This window comes from Lepisosteus oculatus, chromosome 14, assembly GCF_040954835.1.
Source record: "Lepisosteus oculatus isolate fLepOcu1 chromosome 14, fLepOcu1.hap2, whole genome shotgun sequence".
NCBI lineage: Eukaryota > Metazoa > Chordata > Actinopteri > Semionotiformes > Lepisosteidae > Lepisosteus > Lepisosteus oculatus.
Genome location: NC_090709.1, coordinates 31367748 through 31383805, shown reverse-complemented (window position 1 = coordinate 31383805; position 16058 = coordinate 31367748). Strand labels below are relative to the sequence as shown.

Below are 16058 nucleotides of genomic sequence, written 5' to 3'. Positions count from 1 at the left end.
TTCTTAGTACCACCATTCACGGTCTCCTCTATATATTGTAATTGTGTTTTATCTTGTGTATTTTTATTTATTGTTGTTGTCATTCTGTAAAGAGCTTTGAGAAGCCACCTTTTAAGGCGCTATCCCCATGTACCCCATGTATTAAAAAGACCCCCCTATTCCAGTATATTACCTGTAGTGTTATATTCAAAAAATCATAAAAAAATTAAGAACACTTTCACAACCCAAAGCAAGGTTGTATGAGGTGAGGGGGGCTGTCTGCTGTGTAAAACACTTGGTTGTAGCATTGTGAATGTTGTGCTTCAAATGCTATTGAGTCATGAAGAGGACCTCCCTATCCCAGTGTATTGCGTGTCTAATAGGTGCCGTATTGAAAAAATCATAACAAAAACTGAAAGAGGTCTCACAACCCAAAGCAAGGCTGGGAAAGGTCAGAGGACCTGCTTAGTGTGTAAAACACTTACTTGCAGCATTGTGGGTGCTGTGGTTTAAATGCTATTGGCTTGTGAACAGCATCCCCCTATCCTAGTGCACGGTGCCACATTCAATAAAACCATGAGAAAAAGAGATTCACAACCCAAAGCTCTGCCAGTCTTCTGTGTAAACAATCATGGACATCATGATTTGAACATCATGGGTGCTGTTTTTAAAAAGCTGTTGAGTAAAGAATAGGAATTTTCCCGCAGAATGAAAACAGGAAATAAAGAAAGGGTTTCAGAAATAAAACAAAGCTTTATTCCCGTGCTGACAGTCTGGGTAATTGGAAACTGCTGTTCTGCTTCCTATGGTCATATATGGGTTTTTCGCATGAAACTCTATTGAGCAGTATTTCTGCGTTGTGAACGTATGTATGTATACAGCGGTCCCCCAGTGTTCCAGATGGTGCGTAATTGCGCATCAATCAAAACCCCGACTGTCAGAAAAGGATAATTAGCTCACTGATATGTTTATGGAGGGGTTGTGAGTCGTGGTCTTTAAAATGCATTTGGTTTGAAGGCGTTCTGTGTTATATGATATGTGATATGGACACAAGAATATTCGTGCGTGGAATAAAAAGACAAACTGAAGGCTGTGAGAACATTCACAATGTACTTTATACACAGAGCAATTGTATATACAAAGCAATTGTTTCATAAAAACGCTACAGGCGTGCCAAAATCGTTTTTGAACATCAAGCTTACTTTACCCCGGTCAAAGTGATGAAGACACAGACATTCACTGAAAACGAATTTGATTCACTCAAGGCTCCGCTGTTGTGATGTCATTTTAATTAATGTTAGCTGTGATTAGGTGTCGTTTTTGTCTCTTTTAACTTAAGAGTTAAAGAGTTTAAGAGTCTGCTCCTTTCATCCTGGTATAGAAATAACATGTTCCATGTTTACAACCACCACTATACATTATTTGTTCAGCTCTAACGCCTGTCTGCGTTGACAAGGCATCTCAAAATGACATATTAAATAAGAACACGATCCTTCCGGTTACCATTCCTGTGGTTGGAGCGTTGTTTCGCCCTTTTTCGTTCTTCTACAATATTTACAGACAGGGCTTTATCACTGGAGTTGTACAGAAGAAGTGTGCATCGGTCCATGAAAATCATCAGTACTGCTGTTGTTCTATGCGTAGTTTAACCGAGAGCACTTAAAAGATGCAAAAAGCTTTCAAAGAAAACAGAATTGAAAGACAGTAGAGTAAGGAGGTAAAAAAGCACTCCCCCGTTGAGGAATTAACCACCGTCGCCCGTGTGACTGGATATAAAAATAACTGATTCATTTTTGCCCAGTCTCTGGAAGCTTCAATGTGATTATTTTTCCTTCCTTATTTCTTCATTCCCATGAATTTACTCTGTAGTAGAGGAAACACGAAAGTGGGAAATTGCAGGCATTCTCCATGAGCCCACACCATTGGGGATGTAGCTCGGTGGTAGAGCGCATGCTTCGCATGTATGAGGTCCCGGGTTCAATCCCTGGCATCTCCAAGTGCTTTATATTATTGTGCTCACATCAAAATCTTCTGTTGAGTGAGAACTCTTTGTTGGTGTTCATAGAGAGACAGGTTTACACAATTAAGTTCAGTCACACACGAAGTGCTACAGTGTTGCTCTGCTGTTTTAAATGTACCTCCAAAGCATTTAGTTCTGTTAACTACCAAATGATTTGAACTAATTTAACGTCATATTCAGGAAATCCAGAGAACGTCTCCACACTTGTCGTGGCTGTTGAAGAAATCACCTGTTAAATCTCACCCGGGATTTCTTGAGAAATCATTCAGCGAGTGAGTCCTCCCTCTGGACTCCGCACTAAACTGAAAGCTGCGCGAATTCCTCACTGCGTGTCCTGTACTGTTACAGGTGCTCTCGTGTAGATGTGGAGCACAGCCATAAGGACACTTTGAACTTTTTCCATATGTGAAGGAAAAGGCAAAAGAGCATGACTAGTATTAATCGTTTAAAATATCCATGGTACAACTCGAGAAAGTACTGAAGGACTAAACAACGACTTTTGATGATTACAAGAAATTCAAGAAACACAACCATCCACACACGGGCTTGGATCCTGAACGCTTACGTTAAGACCAAGCGAAGGATACGAACTGTAAACTCTCTTCACGTCTTACCGTTTGTGAAATAAAACAATTTCTTACTTTCTTAATAATTTCTTACTGCTGATAGACGATTTATTGCATTTTAACAAAATCACAATTACAAACATTTTGGGTTAAACTGTTATTCACACACTCTAACGAAGATAAACGTTAGTGTCTTCCGGTGTGTAAGCCCATTTCTAATAAGAATAAAAAAAATAAGTTATATAAATTGAATTGTTCTACTTTTTATACTTACATAGTCTTATTAATATTTCAGTTAAATATTTTCTTCTGTAGTAATACTAGTCTCGATTTACAATTTTTGGACATGGTGCATCTTAAATAACTTTGTTATTAGTTTCGGTTTTGGAAAATCGCGCCCAGAAGCTACCAAAACTGGTAATGCAATAGCAGCCTTCTGGGTGGGAAACAAAAAGTATTTCTTGGTATGAATCCTAGCTCATTTATAGGCGGCATTCTAGGACTTCTCGCTTCAGAAATCCTATCAACGCATCGTACGTTTCTACTCCATCAATATCAGCAGTGTTATCACTACCAAACGCTAAGAATAGATCCTGGCAATACTTCATGAGATCTTCTTTGGAAAATTGTTTATTTTATTTTTTTAAAATATTTTCAATACCATCCAAAAAGTCAAGTTTCAATTGTATGCAACTGATGAGATCTCTCTTCGATGGAAGTTATAAGTACATCCAAAACACGTTTCTTGTGGATCCAGAAGAGGATCATTATGAGGCTCAAAACATGCCTGTCTCTTCATTTTTTGAGGACGAATTGATTATTGAGGTGTAATCATTGGTTCAAAACCCAAATCATCTGCTATTGCTGCTGTTTCTTTGATAGTTTCTTCAAATCCTTAAATTGGTCTTCGATATCGAGGGATAATATCATACAAATTGTGGTTTTCTTTTAATCACCAATTTTATTAAAATTTCACCTTATTTTACAGATGTCTTGCATGTATCACAAGATATAACAGTCCCCTTGCGTCCTCAGGTAAAATGTTTTAAAAAGTACAACAAAAGTACAATATACTGAACAGCATTTATGCTTACATGTATATTAAAATGAAGGTACATATACCAAGATATTAAAATACAATTGTACAGATTTGTGAAGTTTTCCACCAAATCTGCAGTGTAATTTTGAAGTATTATAGCTGAGAATGCAAGGTGAGTATGAAGATCAAATTCAATGAGTGAAAATGATTTTCTTGGAAGTTGCCGATGTTGGTTATTATTGATCATTCCAGGTGATATTGACTTAGGTACTCAAATGTTTACTTGTTGTAGCTTGAAATGTGCAAAACACTCACATTTCTTTCAAATATGAAGATGTTTTACTGTATCTAGTGCTCTGTACTGGTCAATCTGGGTGCTATAAAATACCTATGGTTTGAGGTGCAGTATAAAGTGAATATTGGGGTGTCTCCAGTGCTGTGGGATGCTGCGTTTTAAATTGAGCAGCTCCTGAAGGCAGGACAAGGAGTCTTAGATAGATAGATGCAATTTCTTCTCATGGGATCCATAAAGTATCTATCTATCTTAACCTTTTGATTTGAAGGGAATGTAAATAACAGCCAGGTTGTCTCTTTGGTTGTGTTGTGTCTGGCTCTGTCGACAGTGCCTTTTGTTCCTTGTGTGGATTAAATCATACTTATGAATTGATCACAAACATTTAGGCATTCTCTCCTTCTGGGGTTGATTTTATCATTGTGAGTGGCCAAAGGTTTCTTATATATTTAATTAAAAGTCTTTAATTGTACAAAATTAAGAAATTACAAATGAATGACAAAATGATTTTAAAAAGTTTATTTTTAAAAAGGAAACGTTAAGAAAATGTCTAAACATTTCTGCACATCAGAAATGTTACATTCAGAATTCTATATCAATTAATCGTTTTATTTCAGAAACATATCATATTATACAAGAAAAAAGTCTGAATGGAATAGGGAACTTTAAGGTCTCCCTGTTTTAAAACACAAACTGCAGGTCCTGTAGACAAAGTCAATGAGGACAGTGACTCACTGGTCAGAGCTCTCAGGTGACAGACAGTGCTAGTGTGGAAGCAGTGGAGTGAAGTGGACTCAGGTCACAGACAGTCTCAGTTCTTAGAACTGTTGTAAGACTGTGTGACTCTGTTGGTGAAGCTCTTCTGTGTCTAGACCTGCTGGAGGAGGTTCTCCCAGACAGCTCTGTCAGTCTCACAGCGCCCATCCTCTCCTTGAGAGTCATCCCCAACATCATCGTAGTCAGTCCTGTCAGGGGCAGGGGCTCCTTCTTCAGAGGGCAGTGTGGGCAGGACCCTGTCCACTCCAGGGCCAGGCTGGAGGACACCTGACAGAGAGACAGACTCATGATTTGTCAAATGAGCCAGTTATTGAAATAATATTGTTACATATTAGGATTATGAAAATTGTGAATATCAAAAATGACTGAGTAGATAAATTAAAAAATAAATTAATCATAACCCCCAACTTTTAAAGATTTTGCCAAGAATATACCCAAGCATTTGGTATAGTTAAAGGCACATAAGAGATTTGTTCTTTGGAACAGCTTTATTGAAAAAAAGTAATAGTTGAGACAATTAGTTAAATATTTGTTAACAACACTACACACAACATAAACATACAACACGCAATTACAAATTTGCTAACAAGGTGTTTTAGACACCTACATCCTAAACACCCAGAAAATCCTCAAACTGCTACCAAGTATTCAGCTTTTACAGAACACCTACTTTAAAGAAGGAGATAAACCAAACCTTCTAAACCAAAGACATTATAACCTACAGTTAAATCTCTTTCTTTGTGAACCCAATTGCTACAAAATGAATGGGAACCTATCTCCCTGTTCTAAAGATGCTCCCACTAGCCAGGAGAGGCACTTTTTAACTAAGGGATTATATAAAAAAGAAATAAAAGTTTCTAAAAACAACAGAAAGGCAAGCTCTCTTTATGAGGTTCAAAGACTAAACTCCAGTCTGGTCTTTCCAGTTGATCTGGACAAGTAGTAGAAGCAAGAAGTAGCTCTCGCCTTCTATCATTCCTGTACAGTTGATTGACAATCATTTACCCAGAACTTTATGGTTGCTTTGATCTCTGAATCTCACACCTCAGCATCTCAACAAACATCTCCTTGCTTTGCAGCCACTAGCCATGTACTGTAATTGGAATTGGAATTGATGAATTTACCCAGGTGTACCTAGATTTTTTAAAACACTTACATAGTCACAATAGTGTAGTGAATGGGGATTTTAATTTCCTGTAACAATAAGAAATTATAGCAGTATATTTTGAGAGTACTTGTAGACTTTTAGAAACTAATCAAACATAATAATCTATAGTCTCACACATGTATTCTAACCAGACAATATACAATTTATTGATATAATCATAATTTGCATAACAAACAATAAGCATAATAGAACATACTGTATCTGAGAAGTACTCTGCTTTGATATCAATGGCTATTAGTGGACGACTAACAGTTATAGTTTACAGAATAGATGTAACAATATTGTACTCAAAAGCGTTTAATAGGTTTTTTTTAATTAAATTGTATCTTTTTGGAAGAATTGATGATTCAGTGTAGAATTCACTTATACTTATGAAGTATCAATGCTCTAAAACCACAGTGAAGAAGACCTAGTAATTTGTGAGCCTAGTAATTCTCTCTGCAGTCAGAGAACAGAATTCCTGGTCTTGGGGTTTCTAAAGCTTTGTTCTGCCCAGACCTCATTCACTCATCATTAATCAGCTGCTGATCAATTTAAATCAATTTAAATCTGATTGGCTAGGTGTGTCAGTAGGTGGGTTTCAGTGACACTGTGATCTTTGTGATCTAACTTTGTACAATTCAGGTCACTCAGTCCTTATTGGCTGTTATTGATCCTTGTAGGACATGATAGAGTGAAGCTACTGCTACTGCAAAATGCCTGATCCCCCCCTGTCTTGGATGACAGTGCAACAGAGATGGATTATCTTTCCCATCCCTGAAATACCTAACCCACACTGAGCCCCCTGGGTGTAGCCCCTTTTACCTGAAGTGGGGTCTTCCTCACTGCTGAACACATCACTGTACCCAGAGGGTGTCTCATCAGAGAGGAGTCTCCCTGTGAACAGAAGAGCAGGTCAGGAATGGCTCTGTCATTCTGACACAGACTGGCCTGTCAGAGACCTTTTCTCTTCTAGGTAGTGTTTATTTGCAGATATGAAATTAGGTTGAGACTAATTTCTAATGACAAAGGCTACTGTGGGCTGGTACAGGGGGTACTCCTTAGTCTTATTTATAATAACTCACCTGACACAGTGTCTGGACTCTGGGGCACAGTGATGGCATCATCATAGTACTCAGGGGCCTCTTCTTTCACAGAGGACATCAGCTTTCCTAAAGCACACAGAGCACAGCTTCACTGTCACACATCAGCACACTGAGTTATCTAGAGCACAGGACTGCTGGAGCTCATCAGAACACACTGATTAACTCAACATCACACAGGATCTAAAACTCCAGGCTCAAAGTACAGGAGATCAGGGGGAACCTGATTTCCAGTCCTATTCACAACTGTAATAAATGTAAAACAATTCCTAGATTTTCAAATAAGATGTTGAAGGAAAACAGGGCAGAGAAAGTTTGGCTGTATTTGGACAGAGAGGGTGGTAATGTGAACCCCATGAGATACTGAAGAGGAGCCGGACACTGTCAGCAGTGACCCAGACTGAGTGATCAGGGCTTAGATCACAGAGAGAGAGTCAGATTCATGTAACTGGTAGAGAATAGTACAGACTCTGTATTCAGAGGCTGAGATCCAAGAAATAGTAGAGAGATTCAGACTCTGTGGGATTGGTGCAGAGTTTCCCCATGTGATTGGACTGAAATAACCCACCTGACAAGGCATCTGGACTCTGAGGTACAGTTACAGCATCATCATAGTACTCTGGGATCTCTTCTTTCAGAGAGGTTATCGAGTCTCCTGAACCACACAGAGAGACAGAGAATTTACACTTCAGGACTCAGACTTACTTTGACCATAGAGCTGCAAAGTAATTGGAAAGTGTGATTTTAAATGTTTTGTGGTGTATAGTTAAGCCAAAACTCTAGGGTTGCTGATTTATCTGATCTGAAAGGCAGTTTTTACAGCATGCTTTTCCGCAGTCTCCTTTTCTATCAAAACCAATTAGAGCAGCACCCTGTTTACCACCCCAGAATTGACCAGGTCTAGTTTTGCTGAGATAAGGCTAGTGTGAGGCAACACTGAAGAAACACGTGTGGTTATATTTATATAATTCAGGATTTTCTACATAAGTTCTCTAAATGGCATCCTGGTTTGAGGTGAGAGTGAGTACTGGACTGAAGACCTCCTCACTCCCACACTGAGCCCCCTGACTCCACCTCCCCTCACCTGGTACTGGGTCTCCCTCACTGTCCTCCACATCATCGTATCCAGAGGGCAGCTCGTCAGAGAGGAATCTCCCTGTGAACAGGAGGACAGATCAATATTACCTGCAGTCAGACAGCAGACTCATTGTCTTCCACTGGCTGTGGAAGAAGCCAGGGTGTGAACAGTATCTCAGAGTTTGTGTGTATAAGGCAGATCAGGAACTGTGAACTGTGGTGTCAGTTACTTTGACACCAGTTGAGAAAAAAAATCCTACAGTCAGTCAGCACTGTCTCTTACTGGGAGAGAAGCCAGGTTGTCAACAGAAACACAGAGTTTATGATGCTTTTCTTCACTTACTTTGACAGCAGTTGAGAAAGAAAACTCTACAGATTTAAAACCAGTATGGTGAGATTTTCTACAAGTGTTAAGTCCTCAGATCTTCCTCAGAAGATGGAGACTAATCACTCCTGAAGACTCTCTCCACTCACCTCTCCTGGGGGCGCTGTAGGTTCCCTCTCTGGCCAGTTTGTACTCTATTTCCTCGTAAACGGCATCATGATAGGGGGCGAGTGCTCCCTTAGATAGGGCTGTGTGAGAAAACACACTCAGGGTTAACATGCAGGGAGAGGAGTACAAGATCAAACATTGACTACTAAACCTTCTTTGGACATTACAGCACATAAATGTTATGCTTCTGGATTTGCAAATTTCCTGATATCCCCATCTGTAATTGTTGATAATCTTTTTTATACTTTAAATGGTTTTCTCTACCAGGTTTATTCCTCACGGTGATTATATAAATATCAGTTCCATGTGAGTGACAGAACTGACCACTAGAGGTCACTATGTGGATGGAGAGTTCCCTCCCTACCTTTCCTCAGATTCCTGTTCTGGATCAGCTGCCCCACTAACAGGGCCAGCACCACGAAGAGCAGAGCCCCCAGCAGCAGGAGGACCAGGGGCGAGGCAGACAGGCCTCCCAGTGGCTGTGTCTGGGTTGTTGTCCTGGTTCTGCCTGAGAGAGGGGGAGACAATGGATGAACAGGGATCAGGAGAGGTGCTCTTGGGCTCATATACACGTCGACACATGTCCTGTTCTCCTCCTGTTCCGATATGTGGCTATCATGGCTTCAGGGTGAACCCAAGATCAATGAAGAATAGTTAAGGATTCCCAATCTAACCCATCAGGACTGTCATTAAATCAGTGTGGAAAGAGAGGACACTAGCACAAGATCTACACTGGAAATCTGAAAACACTGATCTTCACTCTGAGAGAGGAGAGGAGACACTACAACAACACTGGGAATCTGAAGAGACACTGATCTTCACACTTAAGGAGGAGAGGAGACACTACAGATACACTGGGAATCTGAAGAGACAGAAAGACAGGAGTTATCAATGACAAGGAAGATTTCTGTTCACCTGTAGCTGTTGCTGGACTGGCTGTTGTCTCTGACAAACCTGTAAAAGAGATAGGAGAACTGTCATTATTTTGCCTTTGGTTTTACAGCAGGTTGAATCCACAGTGGTCTTAAAAATAAAATCTTTACATTTGTTCCTTGAGGTCAAATCTAGGATTGCTGGATGAATGGTATCTTGTTTGGAATTAAAGCCTAGTGTTGTTCATACACAGGGCTACAAAACATCCCAATCTTGTGACTGATGATCTTAGTTGGTTCAGTTAGATATTAAGCAGTGATAGAGTATGGGTGACATCTGTCTAACTTCTCTATTGATCTGCTACCTTGTTCATCTACAGTTCTAAGACTCTCCTCACCTGTACAGGTAACCCCTGCATCCTCCTTGTGTCGACAGTCGCTCTGATTCAGTCCAGAGTGACAGCAGTCCCACAGGTGAAGTTCACTGCCTGTGCAGTTCACCTCGTCCAGCCAGATGGCACCACTCCCTGGTCCGAATGAGGCCTCTATTGCTGCACTCACTGCATCACCACAGCCCAGCTGTCTGCAGACCACCTGGGCATCCTGCAGGTCCCAGGAGTCGTCACAGACTGTCCCCCAGGAGCCCTCATACCGCAGCTCCACCCGGCCAGAGCAGTTAGTGCCTCCAGCCAGGCGCAGAGCCAGTGGGACTGAAAGTCAACAGAAAGGTTATTCAGTGTCGTTAGATCTGTGACTGTAGACGAGAGCAGAGAGCTTACTGAGTGTCTTCAGCTCAGTGACGTTAGTAGAGGTTAGTGAGGTATTGAGTGGCTCTAGAAGAGAGCTGTATGGTTACTGTTCCTCAGCTCAGGGCTGCAGTGTCTCTGACTGTTTTACACACTGAACTCACCTGGGCAGTACCGCTGAGGCTGCTCTTCCTGAAGGGCTGGAGTGCCTCTGTCAGCTTCTTTTCTAGGACCTTCAAAGATTAATAATAATTATTTCATTTTATACATGTTTGGAGATAAATTAATAAGAATTCAGTTTAAAGCTTTTGTCTGTTCTAAAAATGGCAAAACACTAATTCACAGAGCATTACTCTTCCCTCTGTACCTGAGCAGGTGATCTCAGCCACTTCCCGATCTGTGCAGTCATTCTGACCCCAGGGGGAGGAGGGACACTGCCACAGGGTGGAGTCGTGTTTGTGACAGGAGACAAAGTCCAGCCATTTGGGATCAGGGCTCAGCCTGGAGTTTGTCTCTCTGACGGTGCCCTTGTCTCCACAGCCAAGCTGTTTACAGATCACTGCAACTGTGATGTCTGTCATGCTGTTGGCACAGATGCTGCCCCAGGTGCCATTGTAGTAAACCTCTGCCTGTCCTGAACAGCCTGCAGATAGCCTCAGGAGAGTGTGATCTGCCAAGACAGCAGGGAAAGTCAAAGGAAACAAACCCTGACAAGACAGCCCAACGTTTAGTTCTGAACTGGAAAGAAACAACAAGCAAACAATGTGAACAACAACCAGTCTCATTTCCTGTACTAATCCAGTTATAACTGACTCACGTAATGAAACAAGGACAGCTGTACAATGACACAGCTGACATGAAGGTGACAGGAGTGTGTGGTTCTGTTCATTCAGAATCTGGACAGTGCATCACACAGAGCTTTAAAATCCCATTACATGATCAGGTTCTGATCCTAAACGTCATTCTGATCAGCTTGGCTATTTTGCAGCAGCGCAACTAAAAGACTGAGGCATGAAAGTAGAATGTGTGGCTCAGGGTGAGTGGCGCTGCACTATGAATGGAGAAAACGAGGCTCAGGGTGACATTTAACACCGTGTGGGTCATCAGGATCTGCCCGGAAGCCATTCTTGGAACAAATCAAAATGAAACATTTGAGGCAGAAAATCATGAAAGACAATTGATGTGAGAAATTTGAAGATTGGATCCTAGATCTTACTGGAGGACTGAGATAAATATATCCCCATTCAATAGTGGAGGGGAATTCACATTCAGTGCCAGAGTTTCTTTCTTTCTTTATTTTTATTTTTACTGGGATGTGAATATGTGTATTCCCAGCTGTATCATAACTATATCTTAGTCTCTTTTTACAAAGCTTTGCGTGATCTTGGCCCAAAATATTTGAGTGATCTTTTAGTCCCTTATAATCCCTCTCGTACACTTCAATCACAAGGAGCAGGTTACCTAGTTGTTCCTGGAATTAAAAAAGTCACAGCTGGCAACAGAGCAATTTCTTATAGAGCTCCCCAATTATGGAATAGCCTCCCCGCAGATGTGTGGAATGAAGAAGCACTCCCAATGTTCAAATCTGAGTTAAAAACATATTTGCTTAGTCTAGCCTTCCGATATATATTTAGGAAAAGCAAGCCATGCAACCTACCAATTTCTGCTTTCATTGTCATTCACTTTATTTCTTTTCTATCCATCCAATCTGAGGTGGACTGTTTGGAAGCCCAGGCCCAGAATCCAGCTCCTTCTACCTGTCGAACTCAACTTCCCAGAGAAATTTCAACTAGAGGAAACTACTGAACATTCCGGACATTGCTGGACTTTACCATACATTACTGAACTAAAAATACCAGTCTGCTTTTCCACCATGTAATATAATATAGATGACTTTCATATCTGTTTATTTTAATTAACTCGGTGCCGGCCAGAGGAGGATAGTGTCACGGATGTTGGAAGGGACGGGAGAGCGAAAATAGACCCTATGCGTAGCAGCAGGACGGGCTCAGCTGTTCACGAAATGCTGTATAGAAACCTACGCCCTCAGGCCATGGACAGGAGTGACCTGGAGCTAGGTGGGTCTCAGGACATCCGAACCTCAATGCTGAGTGAGGAGCAGAGCAGAAGCAGGAAGTAAACAGGCTACACAACAAGACACACCAGAAAGACATGAATAATCACAGGGAACTAGGAACAGGACAGAAGTGGAGTGCCCTCTAGGTGTACTGGGTGTGACAGATAGGCTCCCCCTTTCGAGCCTTGGTTCCTCTCAAGGTTTCTTCCTACTTTAGTCTAGGGGAGTTTTTCCTTGCCACTGTCGCCTTAGGCTTGCTCACTGGGGGTTCAGGCCCGGAAATCTGTAAAGCTGCATTGTGACAATGTCCGTTGTAAAAATACAAATAAAACTGAATTGTACTGAATTGAATTTTTCTCAATAAGATATATTTAAACACTCTAAATGCAAACCATATCCACAATGTGGAATTCGAGAATATGGATTATTTTTTTTAGCTCGCTTACCTGAACACAGGATTCTCACATCCTCCTTGTGTCCACAGTCATGCTGTCCCCACCCTGCTGAGGGACACTCCCACAGAGACGACTCGTTCCCCAGACAGCCCACCTCGTCCAGCCAGATGGGTCCAGTTCCCTGGCTGAAGGAGGCCGGCACTGGGGCACTGAGGGCCATCCCACACTGGAGCTGTCTGCATACCACCTGAGAGTCTGCCAGGTCCCAGGAGTCATCGCAGACTGTCCCCCAGGAGCCATTGTGATAAACCTCCAGCCTCCCAGCACAATCGCCTCCTTCTCCAACCAGCCTGAGGGAGCGCTGGGCTAGGAGAGACAGTGATATAGAGACATATATCATTATAGGTGGTGTGGTAATTCTCTGGTTAGCCTGTTTACGCATCATGGAGGATTTCAGATTATAGAGTTATAAGGGAAAAAAGTTTTATATAACAAGGGGTAAACTATGGATTTTTAGCCTGTCTTCAAATTAACTGTCTGTAGAAAATCCAAATAGAAATAGCTATTAGTCAGTGAATTCTGACCATTCGGAGGCTTAGAGAGATATCATTGCTGTTTGGGGCAATGCTGAGCAAAAACCAAGTTTTTGTTTAATCTTCATTGTCTGCATGTCAATTTCATCAGATTCTTATTTGCTAGCAATCAGTTAGTAAGACGTCTTCTTTTTTACTGCTTAACTCCTATATATAGCCTCTTTAGCACTGCCTAGTTCAGTGCTTTTGATATTTTTTTATTTGTTGGTGAAAATGAAAAAACATTCCATATTTCTTTTGAGTGAGAGCACACAGTAGGACATACGAGAAATTTGATGATTCAGGTTTAATATCCAAGGATTTAGCTTCAATTCAAGCCCTGGTCCAGGCCTCTACTGTCTATACTTCACAAGACATTGCACCCCAAAATGTTTAAGGGCACTTTCTTCCAGGCGGAAATTTTCCCTGGATTCTGTGACAACCTGAGACTCCATTTCCAATGGATTTGTTAAAATTCTGAATGTTTTAATATTTTTTTCTTGTTATATCAATGGAAATCCAGCTCATTCATTATAAAACATATATATTATATATAATTATATATCATATTACATATCATTATATATTATATATCATTAATACAACTAAAAAGATAATTTTTATGTACCAGTACTTTCAATGCTTATGAAGTAGTAAGTGCATCTACATCCATACTTTCCGGTAATGCCCACCAATCATTCTTTTCAAAAAAGAAATAGATAAAATGTTTCTTTCCTTAGGCTGTAGGCTTTCATCGTTCCCAGCTGTCTTAATTAATCTATTGACTTATCATGCAAATATTCTCATTTTTTATCTCTGTTGCTTACAACTGCAACAAAGGAGATCTTCATTAATTAGAAGCACAGGCCTCACATCTGTGATCTGCAGTGGATTAACCTGATGACTAAACACTGCATCTCTACAGTATGGGATGACTGTATTGAACAATATATGGAATCTCTTCTACAATCATACTCAAATTTCATACATTTATCACTGGTTTATTGCCAGTCCATATTAATGGACTTAAAATAAAAACAAATATCACTTCATACAATATATTAACTGCTGCTGACAGGTCCAGTTGTTATATTTTGTGACAAATATTTTTAGGTTTGTGTTTAATGTCCTACATATCAATGTGCATCTAAAAAAAATTACTTTGAAAAAATACTTTGAATGGCTCCTACCTGAGCAGAGCAGGGCAGCATCCTGTCCAGTGTTGCAGCTAACTGTCTGTGGAGAACTGCAGTTCACCAGGTGAGACTCGTCCCCGGAGCACTGAATACCTGTCAGACACACAGCACTGTCACTGTCCCATACACAGAGGAGTTATAGACTTGTACTACAGAGCACTGAATACCTGTCAGACACACAGCACTGTCCCATACACAGAGGAGTTACAGACTTGTACTACAGAGCACTGAATACCTGTCAGACACAGTGCACTGTCGCCTGTCTCAAACACAGGGGAGTGGTATACTTGCACCACAGAGCCACAGCCCAGCTGTCTGCAGACCACAGAGGCCTCTCTGTAGCCCCAGGAGTGCTGGAGGAGTCTCCCCCAGGTGCTGTTGTAGTGAACCTCCACTTGGCCATCACAGTGACTCTCTCCTCCTGACAGCCGGACTCCACCGTCTAGAGCTGACAGGGAGGAACCTGTAAAAATCAATAATCATCAGGTTTCATCATCACACATCAACTCTGTAATCCGAGCTCACAGAGGCATTGCCTCCTGACCTGCATTTAGAATGAGAGGCTTCATCCTCTCCAGGTTACAGTAACATCTGACTGATTTCACTTGTTTTATTTGTCTGTCAAATGCACAATCACAACCTTTGGGAAAATTTAACATGAACTGTCCCTGTTTTCTCTATCAGAAAATATCCATTATCTCATGTACAACCAAATGTTGTTGGTACATCATGTTATTATTTAGGTGTGTGTTTATTACATTGATTGACTACTGTTACGTCCCAGTGTATGATCTGTGTGTGTTTTTTTCTGTTATGTCCACACTGCTGACCCTTGATTGTTCTCCCTTCCCCATTGGCCCACCATTACACCACAATGTCCGTATGATGTCGTGATGATGAATTAGCTCTCAGCCAATCAGAACTCATTTTATTCACTATGTAACATGGAGGCTTTCAGGAAGAAAAGGCCTTTCGTTTGACTTCGGTCCCGTTTGGTTTTGATTATCGGTTCGTTTCGTTTCGCTTCTGGTTATTGCTTCGGTTTCGTTTGTTGGTTTGTTTTGCTTTGTGTGTGTGTGTATTTTCGTATAGCTTCGGCTTTGTTGTTTTGTTGGTTTTATGTTAGTTTCTTTGTACTTTGGTTTGTTTGTGTGTTCATCCTTGTTTTGCCATTACCTTGCCCCAGTGTTACATGTTCAACTTTTGTGTTCTTTTGTACCCTGCTCCTGTTGATTACTCTTGTTTTCCCTTATTTGTATTCCTGGTTCACTTGTGTTTTTGTGTGAACTTTGTACATAAGGTTAGTTTAGGTTGTTGGGTACACTTTACACACTTAGTTCATTTTGTATTAGTACACTAGTTTAGTACGGGTGAGTGCCATTTGTCCTGTATGGTTTTGGTTAGTCAGTGCAGGTTAGCTAGGGTGTTGAAGACGCCGAAGATCGTGTGTTTCGGGTTTTCTTTTATAGTTAGGTTAGCTTTCCCTCACTGTCCTAGCCAGCTCCACTTTGTTTGTTATTTTCTTTCCTTTGGCACCACTCTAGTTCCTTACCCTTGTTATCACGCTTCCTAGTCCCTCACTAAACCCACCTGCTTCCAAAAGAATTATCCTAAATGCTACACCCCTTTACCCCTAGACTTGGGGTCGTAACAACTACCTTCATGGAAAACTGTGTGTTACCCATCATCACAGACTCGTTTTCAATG

At 41.0% G+C, this 16058-nt stretch overlaps 1 non-coding gene and 1 pseudogene across 1 annotated transcript; both read left to right on the top strand.

Moving 5' to 3' along the window:
• The window catches only part of LOC138242338 (zinc finger protein 850-like), a 1462105-nt pseudogene that overhangs the window by 648392 nt on the left and 797655 nt on the right, over positions 1–16058 (top strand).
• trnaa-cgc (transfer RNA alanine (anticodon CGC)) lies at positions 1904–1975 on the top strand. The gene has a single exon. It is a non-coding gene; the product is annotated as a tRNA-Ala (tRNA).